The following is a 19,369-nucleotide window of genomic DNA, read 5'->3' as shown; positions in this document are numbered from 1 at the left end:
GTACATTCTGTCTTTTAAATGCTGTTTTTCTTGGTATAAGTTGGCATCTTTAATTTTTAAAGTTTGTACTATTGAGTCAAGGTTCTTTTTTTTCCTTTTGTGCATTTGTGTATTTCAGGCCTTTAAGCTTTTTCTGTTTATTGTAAGTTTTCTACTGATCTCTTGATCCATCTTTAAGACTTTTTTTATTATACCTGTTAAACACACAGATTGTACACTGGGGAATCCTGTTTTTGCATACTTTTAAGAGGCCAGTACTTAGGATAGATGCTATATCAGACACACACACAGATGACTTCTTTCACTGTCGTCTTGATCGAGTCTGCATGATTTAACGTCATGGGCCATCCTTGATGATTCCAAAGTTTGGTTATCCTTCTCAGTAGTCAGTATCGGTGATCCTTTATCAAAAGTTCCTTCATTCAGTAACAGAACTGCTGCCATGAGCATGCATGCTGTGATGTCATATTTTTACGGCAGTGAAGAGCCTATGCTGTATGCTCTCCAGTTCTCTTTTGCAGCTTGCATGTCCGTACTTGCTGTTCTATAAAAGGTTCCTGCATTTCCATGCCTTTGTGTTTGACATTCAAAGGAAAACATTTATTTTTTGCCTCTTTTGGCATTTGCCATGTAAAAGAGGATGGTCACTCCTAGTGAGATTGGTGGATGGGTGTCTCCCTTCATCTGGAGTTTGAAGACTTTCTTCACTCTTGTTACCCTGAAATGAAATGTAGGTGTAGCACAAAGATTAATTAAATAGCTGGCATAAGAAAAGTGACTGCCATTTCCTGCAGGGTATTTCAGTCTTTTGTCATTGACTGTAGTTGCAGGTGACAGATCTTTTGTCCTTTGTCTTAGAATTCCCGATAACTCCATTAACTGTGTTCATTGCCTTCCAGAAATCTTCAAATGCCCTAGTACAATTGATTGCTTTCTCTTATGCTAGGATACTTTTCTTTGACTGCAGCACAGTTGTCTTAAGTGTAGTTCAGATGTTTGCTGTGCACCTGGGTCTGGGTTAAGGCAGTCTGAATGAGGTTCAAGGCCTTCTGAAGCTCATGTTCTTCGAAGATAACATTCCAGCTGAGGCTGTCAAATTCTAACAGTGGGACTGTTTTTGAGTAGAGCTTTCCAGTGCATAGACTATCACAGGTTTAGGTGATTTCAAGGTATCAGATGATCAGATGATAGTGATTTAATGGTTGCTTAGGGAATTGTGTGTACTTCGATTCTAGACATCCTCAGTGGATGTTTAAGAGATCTGCATCCAGTAATGAGCTACTGCCAGCATAGGTGCTGGAAGCTGTTAAAGACTGGGGGGGGGGGGGGGGTGACAGGGGCACTTAGTGAACTAAAAAGGGTAATTTTTTTATAACTATTTGCTATCACAACATAGGTTCACTTGGAGGACATTTAAGCTTTGCCAATTCCCTTTTGGTGCTTGAATTTACATTTTCTGATTGGTTTTCGCTATCCCCATGGCTGATAATTGTATATTAGCCCTAGTGAGAAAAACTGTGATCATACCATAGATAATCTGAGGGGGCCATGTAAGGGATGCAGCATTTAGGAACTGCCTCTATCCATTAGTGGCATGAGGGGAAATCCTGGAGTACATTTTCTATTACCCATCCTTAGATCCAAGTTGGATTTGAATATGAATGGATGAGCTTTGCTTTATTTTTATGGATAGTCTGTTCCAGAACAGTGGTAGCCTCTGTGATGTATATCCATCTCTCCACAACATTCAGTTTAGATAACTGGACTGAGTATTTCTGATGCCATTTGACTCGCTGATGTTCAGTAGGTCCATCTGTATTATGTCAGAGGATGCTTTGCATGTCAGACATGTCACCTTTAAGTACTCTGTAGGATACTGAGTATAGTAATAAATCTTTATGGTGGTCCATGCAAGACCTGTTGTTTAGGACTTGTATCCTTTTAGTAAGGAATCTCTGAAGGTATTCCAGTTGTTACATGGGGCTGGACAGATGCGTGCCAAAGTGGGCATTATACAAAATGATTGACATAATGAGACCTTTGTAAAGGGGGACAACAACATCTCTAGATCTAGTCACAACCAATTTGTTTATAAGCTGTGCAATATAGAACGGCTTTCTTATGACTCTGGGCACATATGGGTCAAAAGTTAGGTCACTGTACACACAAGTTCCCAAATGCCAAACAATTGGATCACTTCTCAGAGGGCATTGTCATGATTTTTGACACCAGATATTATTTGGGACAAACCTTCCTGCATGATGGTTAAGTCATTTGGGGATTCAATAATTTCTCCTAACTTGCAGTCATCTCAAACTTAGCTGGCCAAAACTCTTTGGTATTACCTTTTACTTTTGAGATGTATATGCCAAACAGAGAAAGTCTCAGTACCGAACCCTGGGGGACTCCATTGGTGACTGGTCTCTTCCCGTTTTGATCTCCTGCATCCTGTAAACCAAGTTGACAATTCATCTGGTGATATAAGTGTTTGCTCCTACATTATTCATCTTTTGTACTACACCTGAGTTAGGGGATTGTGTCAAAAGGCTTGGCCAGGTCAAGGTAATGTGGTGTGGACTGTTTTACCTTCATCCATTGCTTTGGTAACAAGAGTAAAGCTTAAAATTTGCCCATGATTTTGAGCCTTTCACACTTTCCTCTGGGCTGTTTTCAAGCACATTTTTAGGGCCATGCATGCATGTATGCATTCCTTCATTCACCTTCCTGATTGTATTAAATTATATTTCTTGTATAATACAGCACACTTGTTAAACTTAAGTTAGAGCGCATTTTAAATTTATTGTTTAAACATTTTTCCAGTAGGCAATCAAACAAACGTGCATTAACCAATAATGACAAAACTGCCATATTCAGAACATTTCCATAACAGTCTACTTCCACACACAGTTGCATTTTAAATGTATTGTTTGAACATTTTTCCAGTAGGCAATGAAGCAAAATGCATGCACAAATAATGATAAAACTGCCCTATTCAGAACATTTCAATGATAACAGTCTGCATCTACACACAATATATAAATACAGAATCACAGTAGTGTAAGCCATAGGCATGTTACACAGCTTCTTGAACTTATTTTTAATTGGTTGGGGGGGGGGGGCAAAATGCCAAAAACCAGGGACACATTTTAAACATTGCTAGTATAATTTTGGAAAGTTACTTGCATAAAATGTTGTTACCACCATGCATTTCACTGCCAAGTCTTGAACACAGAACCCTGTGTACTACAGTCAGAGCAGCATACCACTAAGCTAAACCAGCAGTTTCTTGAAAGACAGGAAGACAAACTTAAATGTCTATCATATCATTTAGTGAATTCAGTTCTCACTTCTCACCATAAGCTCTCAACCTCTTAGCACAAAATTATAGAACAAAGCCAATAATGGGGGAATACAGCCCCCAAATAGGGGCACATTTCAAATACTGATTGTATAACCTTAGAAAATTCCTAGAATAAAATGATTTGTTTTATCACTCCTGAAAACCAGAGGAACAGAAAAAAATGTGAGGCATAAATTCACAAGTGTAGGCTCTTTTTACCTGTACCCAAGTTACAGGGTTTGAGCCTGAGTACCTCTAGCCACCAGATGTATCCTGTTGGGGGCATTTACACACACACACACACACACACACACACACACACACACACACACACACACACACAAGCCTGGCAGCTAAATAAATAAAACCGAGTGTACTCACTCATCTGCAGCTCTGATTCCTCCCTGGCAGCTAAATAAATAAAACTGAGTGTACTCACTCTAGTCTGCAGCTCTGATTCCTCCCTGGCAACTAAATAAAACCGAGTGTACTCACTCGAGTCTGCAGCTCTTGATTCCTCCCAGCCGAAAATACATCCTGGCAGCCAAGTCTACAGTAATATACATATCCCAGCCGAAAATAAATCCATTCCATTCCTTCTCTCAGCTGTGGCAGCAGCTAAATGAAAACTGTCTGTTCCCACCCGGAAATATGTGCTCGCTGTGTGCGATGACATCACATCAGCTAAAAACACGAAAATAATTCAAATGGGACAGTTGGGATGTATAGGTATGATCTGCAAAAGTGGGGGGGGGGGCTCCCCTCCCCCTCGCTCTATGTTTCCAGCGTCCATGACTGCCAGATCTTGGATTACTAGAGACGAAGTCCAGGAAGCAAGCAACAGTGATCCTAACCCAGATTGGTGTTGTGGTGGCCCAGCTAGTTGAGTTTGTAATCCTAATTAGTCTTTAATTTGTAGTGTTAAAATAATGGAGCTTTTTCACATTTCATGAGAGGTATAAGATGAGGGGATGTTACCAATCTCTGCAAAGCAATTCAGTGTGGCAGCCTAGTAATAATGCAGTAGTTAGCCAGCTGGGTACATCTTAATGTAAGGGTACTGTTTTTGCATGCAAGTTAGGCTGCAGGTTAGCATTCCATAATCAGTAGCAGTACACCATGTGTTGTAAATATTTCTTAACTGGGTAAGCTTAACGGGTAATTGTCCCTATTCGTGGGTGACCTAGGAGCATGGTTTGATTATTGTTTGAGACTTTCTCAGAGTTGCACAATAGGCAAATGGATATGGAATGACTCGCACCATGTACGGTTTGGTTACTAGAAGCGGTTAAGGATTAGTAAGGGATGGATGTCATCAAATGTTATGTGATCCTATCTCGCCTACATTCTGACTGATGGGCTCGGAGCCGATCCCTCGGCTCCGACTCGGCACGCTTATGCTATAGAGCGAGGCCTCTAATTGGCTGAGCTATCTTTATCCCAGGATGCACCACCACTAATCCCCCAGATCTCGTTTGCCACTTACAGAGCTTGGACGTGGTCTCAACATTGGCTGGGCTAAGTACTATATTTATAGTCTCTTTTCCTGTCAGTAGTTCACTCATTTCAACTCAAAAGCTGTTTTAACGGCTATTTTTTGTGTACGAGTGTGTTACTTGTTGTTTCATTAAGTTTAGCTTAATTTTTCCTGTCAGAGAAGGTTCCGTTTAAGTTAGAGGGGCCTTCCCCTGTACTAACTACTTTAGTGGTTGTGTGTGGGTCAAGTACCCGTTTGACTTAGAGGGTCTTGACCCTCCTTGTTTTTCCTCCCTTTCTCTGTCTGTTTGTAAAAAAAAAAAAAAAAAAAAAAGTTTTCAGTTTAAAATATTCCAGTTTCTGCATACTTTGTACCTGTGTCTTAAAGCTTACTGCTGTGTTTTCTTTTAGAACTATGTCTAAGGAACATAAACCCTCCAGGTTTAAGAAGTGCACGAGGTGTGGGTTCAAAATGTCCATAACGGACGACCACTCCTCGTGCGTCTATTGTCTTGGCGCCAAACATCTCCAGGAATCGTGCAGTGTATGCCACGCGTTTTCCTCCCGAGTCCTCCAGGAGAGGAAAAACAAATTAATCCTCAAAGGATTAATCAAGCCTTCTTTCGAGGAGGCTTTATCTTCCTCTCCGTCTCCTTCTAAGAAGAGGAAAGCGCCGGCTCCGACCAGTCAGTCGGAACAGACGGCAAAAAAATCAAAGCAGACTTCTCCATCGGCTCCACGGACTTCAGAGCCGAGGTCGGAACGGTCTGCCTCGATGCCTCCAGCCTCGACCCCTCTGGTTTCGGAGCCGAGGTCTGGGGCATCGAGAGGCGGGTCACCCTGATCGGCTCCACTGATATTGGAGCCGATAAGGGTCATCGGCTCAGACACTTCCCCCTCGGAGCCGAAGTCCTTATCGGCGCCGAGGGAAATTTCCTTGAAGGCTTTCTCGGAGCTGATAATTGTTGAGTCCTTTCGGAGCCGGTCCCCGAGCCCTTCGGAGCCGATGGAGAAATCGGTTCGGGCCCGATCGGTATCCTCGAGATCTTCCAGGATGTCTGATTCGGACATCGACAGGGTGCTCCTTCGACTCTTCCCGTCTCCGGTGTTCCAAAAGATGGTTTCGGCTCCAGCCCATTCGGCTTCGGAGCCAATGGTCCACTCCCTTACTGTACTTCCTCCTCCAACAGCTTCGGCACCGTTGGAGCAGGTGTTGGTGGAACCAGTGGAGGTGTTAGGGTCGGGCCCGACCCTTGCTCCGACTCCGGCTCCTGGGTCGGAGTTCAGTGCACGGACTTCTTCCTTCAGCCCTGGGGGGGGGGGCTTTGGGATTGATACCTTTGGTCCCAAGTCTCCCTCTTGGTGCGTCGGCGGTACCGTCCACTGTCGTGGCCACGGAGGGGGGACCTTCCCAGGATTCTGGTGGTTCCGCCTTCAGGGCTATGAGGAGTGCTCTAGCCAAATCTTCTTTGGCTACCTCCACAGTTTCCCCAGCTCCTTCCCTACATTTGGAGACTGGGTCGTTGGCAGTTCTCCTGTCCGCAGACAGCGGAGCCCCTGGGCCTCAGGTTACCCCCGCTGGGGTTTCTCCCCCTCCTGGAGGTCCTTCTGAAGCCTCTTCGGAAGAACCTCCCAGGAAGAAAACGTGCAAGAGGAAGCACGTTGACTCCCCTGACGAGTCTTTGACATCTGACACTGATCTTGATGATGCAGAGGGGCCCCCCCAAGTCGTCCTCGGATGATGTCTCCTTTGCAGACATCCTGGAAGCCCTAAAACAACGAGGCGGCTGGCAGTCCAAACCTCCCTCTGCTGATGAGTTGGTGTTCCTGAAGGCCTTCGGGGCTCAGCCCTCCGCCTCCTGGGTGTCTCCGCCCTTCGACGAGCTCTTGGATTTGATCTGTCGAAGGGCGTGGGAACACCCGGACTCTGTGGAACCGGTGCCCGCTCGTCCAAACAAATTTCTTTCGGCGCCCCCAGATAGAGAGTTCCTTACGAAAGGTGTGGCTGTGGATGCTATGGTGGTGGCATCTGCTACACAGCAGGATGTAGCAGAGGCTTCTACGTCCGTCCATCCTCCTAATAAGGAGTCTAGGAGCATGGATCGGTACGGCAAGCGCACCCTAAGTTCAGCGGCCTTTACCCTGAGGTCTTTGAACTACCTGACGCACTTTACAAGATTCCAGAGGGATCTGATTAAGGAGCTATCCGATACCCTCTTAGGTAACCTGCCTGAGGAGCTGGCCCAGACGGTTGGATCTCAGCTGGCTACAATGTCATCCATTTCGAACTCGTCCATGAGGCTCATTTCGTATGCGGCCGAAGGGGCGAGTAGAGCGGCGGGTACAGGCATTGCTCTACGGAGACAAGCCTGGCTCCGCCTGTGTCATTTCGTGGAGGCCTTCAAGTCTTCATTTGCCGACGCCCCCTTTGATGGGTCCTCCCTGTTTGGGCCCAAGGTGAAAGACACACTTACCCGCTGCGAACAGGAGGGTAAGACTCTGACTGCCGTAGGGGCACGATTTTCCACTCCCTTTCGGCCTTATCCCAAGGCTAAAAGAGGAGGGAAGATGTGGTGGCGGAGATCGCAGAAGTCTTACCCTTCTCAGCAGGAAGGTTCCCCCTCCAGAGGCAGAGGAGGCCGAAATTCATCAGGAAGACGCCGTCCCAGAGGCGGCAGAGGCCCCGCAACACTGGAGACCGCGAGTCCTTTCGTGGCTCTTCAGCTTTCATAGTCCCTGAGGGATTGCCCGACTGTGCTGCTCCGAGCCAGTCGGGGTCGCCAAGCACCTAAAGGCCTGGGATGGGATTACTCAGGACCGATGGGTACTTCGAATTATCGCCGGAGGTTACTCCATCCCATTCTGTTGTCCCCCCCCTCAGTCCAAAAGAATCCCGGACCCGCCACCCAGTCAACGGGATACCGCAGCCATAGAAATTTCAAAACTGCTGCAAAAGGAGCCATCCAACCGGTCCCCGCAGACCAGATCGGATTAGGGACTTACTCAAGATTCTTTTTGGTGCCAAAAAAGACCGGGGACTTGAGGTCCATTTTGGACCTAAGCAACCTAAACCGTTCAGTCAAGAAGTCCAAGTTCCGAATGGTCACTTTACAAACCATTCTCCCATTGTTGGAGAAAGGTGTTTGGATGTGCTCCATAGACCTCAAGGACGCGTATTACCATGTCAAAATACATCAAACGTCCAGGAGACACTTGCGCTTCAGCCTAGGAGGCAGTCATTTTCAGTTCCGTGCGCTGCCCTTTGGTCTCACCACAGCCCCCAGGGTGTTCACCAAATGCTTGGCAGTAGTGACTGCTCACTTGAGGAGTCTAGGATTCCAGGTGTTTCTGTACCTAGACGACTGGCTTCTAACTGCCACCTCCAAGCATCTACTTCTACGGAGCCTGCAAGCCACAACATCACTGGGCATTTCCCTCGGAATCACCTTCAATTGGCCAAAGTCTGTGTTACGGCCATCTCAAAGAATAAGATTCATAGGGGCAGAGATAGATTCAAACCAGATGCGGGTCTATCTACCTGCAGACAGAATTCAGATCATACAAAATCAGGTTCGAGCCTTACTCCCCAGGTCCAAAGCCCCAGCCAGAATGGTCATGCAGCTATTGGGATCGATGTCTGCCACAGTTCTGCTAGTTCCCTTGGCAAGGTTACACATGAGAATCCTCCAGTGGCTTCTTTCAACTCAGTGGTCCTTTCAGGAACTCCCTCTCAATCATCTAATATGGATCACAGAATCTTGCAGACGGGACCTTCGCTGGTGGCTAGTGTCCTCCAATTTGGATCAGGGACGACCCTTTGTTCTTCCTCCTCCGGCGGCCACTTTGACCACGGACGCCTCCCAGACAGGGTGGGGGGGGCATTCCCTGGGCAGGTCAGTCCAGGGCAAATGGCATCCGGAAGAGACCTCTCTCCACATCAACATCCTAGAAATGAGGGCAGTACTCCTGTCCCTTCAAGCCCTTCACTATTACCTCCCTCAGGGCGTAATTGCTGTTCACTCAGACAACAAGTTGTCTGGTACCTGAACAAACAGGGAGGGACCAGATCCTATCCTCTTTGCAGGGAAGCGATGAGGGTCTGGGAATGGGCAGTCTCGACCAAACGCTTCCTAGTGGCTACTCACCGGGCAAATCCAATGTCATAGCCGACAGGTTGAGCAGAACCATCCTCTCTCCTCACGAATGGTCTCTGAACATGACTATTACAAGACAGATTTTCAGCGAATGGGGAGTTCCGTGCTGCGACCTCTTCGCGACTCCTCTGAATGCGAAGTGCAAAGAATTTTTCTCCCTAACCCCGGCTCCGGGGAAGAGCCCTATGGACGCGTTAGTCCATCTTTGGCCCACCGGTCTGCTTTATGCCTTCCCTCCAGTTCCTCTCCTACCCAGGGTAATTCAGAAGGCGTCTCTCTTAGGGAGCAAGATGATCTTAATTGCTCCTTACTGGCCTCGTCAAGTCTGGTTTCCCTATCTTCGGAAACATGCTCTGGAGGGTCCATGGTTCCTGAACCAGGTCCCAGACCTACTGATTCATCAGTCGGGACTACTACACCAGTCCCTACACACATTAAAATTGACGGCCTGGCTCCTCCTCTTCCGACCATAGTCAGGAGTCATGCACTGGACCCAGATGTAGTGCACATATTGTCTTCAGCCCACAAGTCTACTACGAAGAAACTGTATTCTAGCAAATGGAAAAGGTTTGCTATCTGGGCTCAACTCCGGGGCCTGGACCCCATTTCTACTCCCGTGGCAGAAGTACTCAAGTTCCTGACCTCTCTTTTCAGCCAAGGCTCTTCTGTCTCTACCATTAAAGTACAATTGGCAGCGATTTCTAATTTTCATGAATCCATAGACCCACCCTTAATGAGCAACAGGTTGTGTAAGACCTTCTTGAAAGGTGCTGCTCTATTAAGACCTCCGGTTTCTCATCCTGCACCTCCATGGTATCTCGATATAGTATTACGTGCCTTGACTTCTTCCCCCTTTGAACCGGCAGCTACCTGTGATTTAAAGTTTCTATCATGGAAGACAGCTTTTCTAGTGGCAATTACTTCAGCCAGAAGGGTTTCAGAACTTCAAGCTTTGTCAGTGAAACCCCGTGCTTGGTTTTTCATACAGACAGGGTTTCCCTCAGACCAAATCCTTCTTTTGTTCCTAAAGTCTGTTCTACTTTATGCTTGCAACAGTCATTAGAGCTCCCAGTTTTTTCCCAAAATACTCCAATAAAGCGGAATTTATTTTCCACACACTAGATGTCCACAGGCAGTTACGTTTTATTTGGATAGGACCAAACAATCAAGGAAGACAGATCAGTTGTTTGTGTCCTTCAGAAAACAAATTGGGCAACGCGTCACAAAGGTCACTATTGCCAAATGGATCAGGGACTGTATTACTCAAGCTTATATTTATTCTAACAAAGAGCTTTCCACCTCTGTCAAGGCTCATTCTACAAGGGCTATGGCTACTTGGTAGCATTTCATTCTAAGCTTGCTATTAGTGACATTTGTGCTGCGGCTACATGGTCTTCCCGCATACCTTCATTTCTCACTACAAATTAGATGTGGCATCTAGAGGACGAGCTTCATTTGGTTCCACAGTGCTCAGGAGTGTTTTCCAATGAGCCACCCGGGATTTAGGTGCTAGGGACACTGTCCCATCAGTCAGAATGTAGGCGAGATAGGATCACATAACATCTTTTAGTTATGTACTCACCATAACTTCAGATGTTTGGGATCCATCTCGCCTACATTCCTAATAACCCACCCTCCTTCCCCCTTCCTTGGAGATCAGAGGATATCAGAAGGTCCTAATCCTGTTGTTTCATCTGAAACATCTAACAATGTTATATAATCAAGCTGTGCATGTGAGCATGAATGCGGGCAAACAAGATCTGGGGGATTAGTGGTGGTGCATCCTGGGATAAAGATAGCTCAGCCAATTAGAGGCCTCGCTCTATAGCATAAGCGTGCCAAGTCGGAGCCGAGGGATCGGCTCCGAGCCCATCAGTCAGAATGTAGGCGAGATGGATCCCAAACATCTGAAGTTATGGTGAGTACATAACTAAAAGTTACCCATAACTACATTAGGTTCCTCTTGTAGCACCTAGCATTTAAGTAGTGTTTATTACTAATGTTCTTACTATTAAATAGGGCAGTTTTGAGGTATATGACCAAACTGAAGTATGGTTTATGGAGGAAATGTAGGGACTAGTTATTTGTCATTGGCCCAAGAACTGTGTTGTATTTTAGGTACTATAAAGTAGAATAAAAGTCACTGGAACCTTGACAATAAAATTTATTCACAAGCAGTCAGATAGTGTGCTTGTAAGAGTTTGTTAGAAAATGATAGAATTGTGATAAAACCCGCGGATAAAGGAGGTGGGATAGTAGTAATGGACACTGACTTTTATATGGATACGATGTTTAATATGCTATCAACCTGTGATTATCATATCTCTATGTATGAGAAAAATAAATTATTAAAGAAGTAACATATAATTTACAGACACTATATAGTAAAAGTAAGACCATGAAAGATTTGTATGGATATTTAAGTGTCAAAACATCCTAGAGTCCCTGTAATCTGTGGAATCCCAAAGCTACACAAGTCTTTATCATCTCCACCAGTGAGACCTGTTGTCTCTGGTAGGGGATGGGTGACTGAACCACTCTCTCAGTCTCTAGAATCACAAATAAGAGTAAACTTTGAATGAACAAGTACTATTTTACGTGATGCTGATGACTTTTTGCATAGTCTGTATGAGTGGTCTGAATGTAGTGATTTGAGTAGTTGTTATTTTATTACTTTAGATGTAGATTTCATTGTTTATGGTGATTCCTATAGAGTTTGGTATACAGTCAGTAAAAGAATTTCTGTTGGAATATACTGAATATGAACAACAGTATATTGCTACACTCTGTGAGCTTTTGTCAATAGTACTTTCTAGTAATGTGTTCTTAGTTCAGCAACGGTTGTATAAGCAAATACGTGGTGTTGCAATGGGCATGCCTGTGGCAAATACGTTTACCAATGTGGTAAAGTATATATGGGAATATGAGTATACATTGACATATAGAAATCCATTTAGGGAGAGCATTTTATTCTATTGTCGATTCCTAGATTACCTCTTTAATATGGAAAGGTAATAGAGCCACATTTGATTCATTTTTTTGACTATATTTTGAATACATCTGAGTTTCTGAACGTTAAAGGTAGTTTATCTATGGAAAAAATAAACATCTGACATTGTCAATCTTCACTTAATCCTTGACATTGGGTTTGGTTCACAACCTCTGAACCAATTCGGCCATATCTTCCAGCACGTGCTCTCCAAACTCTTGAGCCAGGCACTACCCATAATGCTCCTCAGAGAGATTACCTCAGATCGTTTGCCACTTCGCAGACCAGATGCGCTAGTTTCCTTCTCTCTCGCCTTGGCTAAAACAATGACTTATTCTTTAATTTTTCTGCCTCTTTGAATTACTTCTTTATTCCTTAAGACTTTCCTGTCTGGTTCCTCTCACACTATCTACTCACTCCTCAACTTTATCGTACATCCTTATTCTGCTTCTTTCCCTTTCCTACCGTTGGTAGAACTTAACTACCATTGTTGGTTCTTTTTTTCCTATCTATTATCTATTTTAGGTATTCTATTTTACCACCACTGGTATTTTTCTTTAGTTTAAAAAAAAAATCCTTTGCTTCTTTCTTTCCGTCTCCTTTGTTTGGGTGACTGTTGCAACAGTTATTTCTTTCCTTACAATGGCTGACCAAAAGCAACCTTCTCCTGTTAAGTCTGGTAAAGGCGCCTCAGGTTTTAAAAGGTGCCAGAAATGTGAAGGCAAGATGCCCAATTCTGACAATCACTCAGTTGGCCAAGATAGCTTTGGTTCCCCCTTCTCCTGCACCTAGCCAAGGGCAGTCATCACAAGTTACTTTACAGAGTGTACTTAGTCACACAAAGCAAGAGCTCCCTCATCTAACTACACCAGAAAATTCTACAGCTGAAACTGTGGGTGAAAGAGTCCTGATACCTTTTATAGACACCTTTTCTCTGAGAATATACTTCAAGTCCTGCAGGAGGAAACTCAGTACAAGGAAATTTTACCTCTCCAAATGGAAAAGATTTTCTATCTGGTGTCTCAAAAACTGGACCCACTAACAGTGGATCTGTTCTGGTTTAACTTATTCTTCAGTAAAAGCACATTTGTCAGCCATTTCTGCATGTCTGCCTCTTTCACCTCCTTTAGCTTTGAGATTTGAGGCCCAAAAGTTCATCAAAGGCGTCCTCCACAGTAGACCTCCCAGGAGACTTGTGCCCCCACCCCCCTGCCCTCACCAGGATCATAACTTTGCCCTAGAGAAATTGACTTTGCACCCTTCAAGCTGCTTCCTCTAGCTCCTTACAACATTGTACTTGGAAAACTATCCTACCGCTAGCTATAACTTCTGCCAGATGTGTCTGTGAGCTCCAGGCCCTGATGACTTCTCCCCCTTTCTTGGTCTTCCAGAAAGACAGGATTTCCCTTCACACCAACCCCTTCTTTATTCCCAGAGTAGTTAATTAGTTGTCTTTAAATCAGGCTCTTCACTTAACCTTTTTCCCTTCTCCACAAAACAATAGTGAGAGGATCCTACACACACCTGATGTGCATAGACAACTCAGATTTTATCTTCACAAAACTAAACCTATTAGGAAATCAGACCAACTATTTGTTTCTTTCCACCCCAGGGCTCTGGGATTGCCTGTGTCCAAACAGGTGATCTCTAACTGGACTTCCAAATCCATTTCTTTTTGCTATGCCTATCATGGAAAAAACCCTCCCTGTTTGATCAAAGCACACTCTACCAGAGCAGTGTCCTCCTCTGGTGCCTTCCTCAGAGGACTAGACACCAGTTCTGTTCTAGAAGCAGCTACCTTGACCTCTTTCCACACATTTACCAAACATTACAAGCTAGATTCAGTTTCTAGATCCAGGGCTGGGTTTGCCAGGGCCGTCCTTCATGGATTCCTGGAAAATTCGTAAGCTAACTCCACCTCCCTCTCTGCATGAGCTTTGCTATTCTTTCTCATATAAAGAATAGTTGTATAAGAACTTACGACAATGATAGAGGTCCTTCTCTTCTCTCTTGCAGTATTCTATCCCACCCTCCCACCCCCACGTCCTATGGTTCTTGAATGCACTGACTGTTCCTTGGACTGTCTCTCCACCTAGGGCTTTAGTTCTGAGGATGGTACAGACATATGTCACTTTTGTGGCCTGCGTTCGTAAGCTGCCTACATGAAACACCCTACAGTAGTAAAAGACTTTGGTATACTGGCCAGTGGCTGTCTGAGCAGGTAACTCCCCCCTCATGTAAAGACTGCTGCAACAGAGAACAGGAGGACATCTACCATTATAGTAAGATGTTAAGTTGTCCATCTCGCCTTCATTCTTGCTGGATGGGTTCGGAGCCGACCTCGGCTCCGACTCGGCCACTCTAAAAGCTCGAGAGTTGGTTCCACCGGCTCGAGGCTCCCCTTATATCCCACAATGCTAGGCGGTAATACCTCAGATCTCGTTTGCCGCTACAGCGATCGAGGTGTGTTGCTTCAACCGGCTTCAGGTTAGTGTAGAAAACAGTTTAAAAGTTTAACTAAATCCCTTTTAAATTAGTTTCTGTTCAGTATCCCCTTACTTAAAAGGATTTTTATCCCTTCCTCCTTGCTCTTCGCCCCTTTTCCACAAGAACTTATATGTTCTTTTCTTAGGCCTTCGGGCCCTTCCATCCCCCTTTGGAGTGTATGTGTTTTTTGTAGGGACTGTTATAAATTTATAACTATCTATCTAAATTTATTTAGTTAAGTTAGTTTTATTTTAGTGTATAGTGTAATCGGTGTGTTTGTGCTTGTGTGTGATTACACTTGTTCCTTAAAATGTCTAAGGATTCGAAGGTCTCAGGCTTCAAGAAGTGTGACTCGTGCTGTCAGAAAATGTCTCTGACAGACGGTCACACTTCTTGTGTGTACTGCCTGGGACCTTTACACCTGCAGGACTCTTGTGCTGTATGCCATGGCTTCAGCCCTAGTGTCCTGCAGGAAAGAAAAAAATAAGCTCATCTTACGGGGCTTGCTAAAACCTGAGGGTCCTCCGACTGTTTCTTCGGGCAAACCCTCTAAGGCTTCTAGGTCTTCGACTCCAGCATCTGAGTCGACACCTAAGGCGTCGAAGTGAGACTCGAGCTCTTATTTCTGTGGTTCCCTCGGCTCCGGCTGGAGCCGAGGTATTAGAAATCTCTGAGTCGGCTCCGATAAGACTATCGGAACCGACATCTAGGAAGAGGTCTAGGTCACCGTCCCTTGGCTCCGTTCATTCGGCTCCAGCATCTCCCTTGCTGTCTGAACGGAGCCATAGATCTCACTCCTCTAGGTCATCGAGACTGTCTGACCATGACCTTCAGAAGGTAGTGAGTCGACTTCTTAAGTCCGAGGCACTGGCCCAAATGCTACAGAGCCCGACTCATCAGTCGATGCTTAATCCTATTCCTCAAAATGTTCCTCCTCCGACTCCCTTGAGCTCGGAGCCGGGACGTTTCGGACCCGAGACTGTGGTAGCGTTGGAGCCGATACAGTTGTCTTCGGCGCCGTCGTCGGCTCCGATTTCTTCCTTGGAAGAATCTCGGTGCCGTACTTCCCTCGTCGGCTCCGAGGGGGTGAGTGGCATCGGACCCTTGTCCGACCCCGCTCTCCCTCTCGGCGCTTCGGCGCTGGTGAGTTCAGCTCCGACATCGGCCTCGGAGCCATCACTGTCAGTGCCGAGGGAGGTTTTCAGCTTTTCGGAGCGGGGACCTCTGGCTCTGCCTGACAGGGGTGCTTTCGAGGTCATGCGGAGTGTGTTGGAACCCAGTTCAACTCCACAGTCTGCTCCGTCCGTCCGTCCCCCTTCGGTGCCTCAGGTAATGTCTGCTCACTCCCTCATCCCAGACCGCAGAGAGCCAGCTCCTCAAGAATCCCCGGTGGGGATCTCATCCTCTTCCGAGGCCTCCCCTGAATTGGCAGGGGAGCCCCCTAGGAAGAGAAAGTGCAAGAGGAAGCACATAGACTCACCTGAGTCTGTCACCTCTGACACTGATTTAGAGGATTCTGAGGGTTCCCCCCGTTCCCCTTCTGAAGATGTCTCCTTTGCAGACATCCTGGAGATCTTGAAACAGAGGGGAAATTGGCCAGCCCTTAACTCTTCGGAGGATGAATCTGTGTATCTTGAGGCATTCGGCTCTCGCCCTTCCACCTCCTAGGTGCCCCCCCCCTTTGACCCCCCTTATGCAGGTGGTAGCGAAAAAGGCTTGGACGGCTCCTGACTCTGTGGACCCCACCCCCAGGAGACCTTCAAGGTTTATTACAGCACCAGCAGACAAGCAATTTCTGACTAAGGGAGTTTCTGTGGATGCTATGGTGGTAGCTGCTGCCACTAAGAAGGAACTAGCTGATCCTTCAGTGCCTGTCCATCCCCCTAACAAGGAATCTAGGTCTATGGACAGGTACGGGAAGCGGATGTTTTCATCGGCGATCTTTTCAATGCGTTCGCTGAACTACCTTTGTCATTTCACTCGTTTTCAAAGAGACTTGATCAAGGAAGCGAGTGAGATGTTAAAGGATCCTACAGCTGCGGGTTTTCAGGACAAGATGAACGCTCAGCTGGCTACCCTAAATTCTATAGCTAACTCCTCCATGCGCCTCCTTTCATATGCGGCTGATGGAGCGAGCAGAGCCGCAGGTACAGGTGTGGCCTTACGCCGGCATGTCTGGATGCGGCTATGCAATTTTGCGGACCCCTTTAAGACGTCTTTCACTAATTCCCCGTTTGATGGATCGTCCCTTTTTGGTCCTCAAGTGAAAGAAACCTTGACAAGGTGCGAGACAGATGGCAAAACTCTTTCTGCCGTCGGAGTCTGTTTTTCTACTCCTTCTAGGCCTTACCCCAAAGGCCAGAAAAGTGGGAAAATGTGGTTCCGCAAGCAATCTCAAGGGGCTTTGCCTGACGCACAGAGTCGGTTCCCCTCTAGAGGCAGAGGGGGGAACAATAATGGTAGACGTCGCCCTAGAGGCAGGGGGGGTCCGCAGAACCAGGGCAATCGAGAAACCTTTTCCGATAAGCCCTTCCAGCATCCCTGAGGTGTTGCCCGACTGTCCACCTTCAGAGGCAGTCGGGGGAAGATTATCACTGTACCCAGAAGCCTGGCGATCTCCAACTCAAGACAAGTGGGTACAGTCCATCATTTCCGAAGGCTATTCCATTCCGTTCTTTCGCATTCCAAATCAATCAAAAAAGTCCCTTCCAGATGTTCCACCCGCTCAAAGGGATCAAGCAGCGTTAGAAATATCGAAGTTGCTTGCAAAAAGAGCCATTCAGCCAGTGCCAGCAGACCAGCAAGGATCCGGAATCTACTCCAAATTCTTTTTGGTTCCAAAGAAAACAGGGGACTGGAGGCCCATTTTGGATCTCAGCATCTTGAACAAGTCTGTCAAAAAACAAGATTTCGGATGGTCACGTTGCAATCCATCCTACCCCTATTGGGAAAGGAAAACTGGATGTGCTCTATAGACCTCCAGGATGCATACTATCATATAAAAATGAACAGACGCTCCAGGAGATTTCTCCGCTTCAGGCTGGGAACCAGTCCCTTTCAATTCAGAGCCCTGCCCTTTGGACTCACCACAGCCCCCCGGGTGTTTACCAAATGCATGGCAGTGGTGGCCTCTCACCTGAGACGTCAAGGATTCCAGGTGTTTCCATATTTAGACGACTGGCTCCTTACAGCTCCCACCAAGCATCTTCTACTACTTGCCAGGGACTACACTTTTCGCATATTTCGAAAGCTAGGTATCTCAATAAATTGCGAAAAGTCTGTTTTGTCGCCTTGTCGTGCTATTACCTTCATAGGTGCAAATCTAGACACAGTCAGCATGTCTGCGAGACTCACAGACCAAAGGATAGCAGACATACACAAACTAGTCTCTCTTCTTTTCCACAGCAACAAAATCAAAGTCAGATTAGTCCTAAAAGTACTGGGGATTATGGCGACTGCTATCCCTCTACTTCTATTAGCCAGATTTCACATGAGAATCTTACAATGGATGCTCTTCACACAATGGTCATACCAACAACTTCCGATGTCCCACACCATTGTGATAACGCAAGCATGCAGGAATCATCTTCTTTGGTGGATTTCTTCCCCCCAGCTCTTCCTAGGAAGACCATTTGTCCCTCCCCCTCCGGTTGCTACTCTGACGACGGACGCCTCCCTGATCGGGTGGGGGGGCATTATCAGGGCAGGACAGTCCCGGGCATATGGCAACCAGATGAACGCCACTTGCATATTAATGTTCTAGAGATGAGAGCAGTGCTTTTAGCGTTGCAAGTCCTTCAAGACTCTCTTCCTATTGGGAACGATAGCAATTCAGACGGACAACATGTCTGTAGTGTGGTATATCAACAAACAAGGCGGAACCAGATCCTACCCCTTATGTCGAGAAGCACTCAGACTGTGGCAATGGGCAATTTCTTCTCAGCGGTTTCTGATAGCAACGCACATCCCCGGAAAGTCCAATCTCATTGCGGACAAATTGAGCAGAGGTATTCTCATGCTTCACGAGTGGTCTCTGAAAAATTAAATCGTGGAGAAAATTTTTCTGAAGTGGGGCCAGCCTTGCTGCGACCTTTTTGCTACTCCCCAAAACAGCAAGTGCAAAGATTACTTCACCCTCTTTCCTCTACCAGTCCATCCCAGCAGGGACACTCTTGTCCAAGTTTGGCCCCGCGGACTTCTGTATGCATTTCCTCCCTTCCCACTAATTTTTCAAGTGATACAGAAAGCCATCGCTCAGAAGGCTTCATTGATCCTCATTGCCCCTTACTGGCCTCGACAGGTTTGGTTCCCCTTTCTACACCATTTTCTGTTGGAGCAACCCTGGCATCTGGACCTAGTTCCAGATCTTTTGACCCATCAGTCGGGTCAGTTACATCGCTCCCTCCCCTCTCTGAACCTCACTGCTTGGTTCCTCCAATTCCAACCTTAGCCAGGCTTCCTCAAATATCTCACTCAGTTCAAGATATTTTAATAGCTTCCCATAAATCTTCCACTCGGAAGATTTATCTTAGTAAGTGGAAACGTTTCTCCTATTGGGCTCAAGGAAGGGACATAGATCCTTTCACTGCTCCCATTCAAACGGTCCTTGATTTCTTAGCCGAACTATTCCACGCAGGTTCGTCTCAGTCTACTCTTAAGGTTCAATTGGCAGCTATATCTAACTTTCATGTGGGCATCTCTGATTCTGCCATCATGTCTCACAAGCTTTGCAAAGCTTTCTTGAAGGGAGTTTTTCTTCTCAAGCCTCCTATAAGAAATCCTCCTCCTTCTTGGGACCTTAATTTAGTTCTCACATCTTTGATTCTTCCCCCTTTTGAACCTGCAGCTTCCTGTTCAATGAAATTGCTATCCTGGAAGACACTCTTTCTGGTAGCCATTACTTCAGCTAGAAGGGTCTCAGAG

The 19,369-nt window shown here is 46.1% G+C and overlaps 1 protein-coding gene across 1 annotated transcript in view; it reads left to right on the top strand.

Annotated features, from left to right (window-relative positions):
- Positions 1 to 19,369, top strand: part of ATAD2B (ATPase family AAA domain containing 2B) — a 4,508,062-nt gene that overhangs the window by 2,793,601 nt on the left and 1,695,092 nt on the right. The gene's annotated exons all lie outside the window — the stretch shown is intronic.

The sequence above is a fragment of the Protopterus annectens genome, chromosome 2.part1, assembly GCF_019279795.1.
Source record: "Protopterus annectens isolate FY-2018-M chromosome 2.part1, PAN1.0, whole genome shotgun sequence".
Lineage (NCBI taxonomy): Eukaryota > Metazoa > Chordata > Ceratodontiformes > Protopteridae > Protopterus > Protopterus annectens.
Note: the sequence above shows the minus strand (reverse complement) of the source record. Positions and strands in the feature narration are given on the sequence as shown.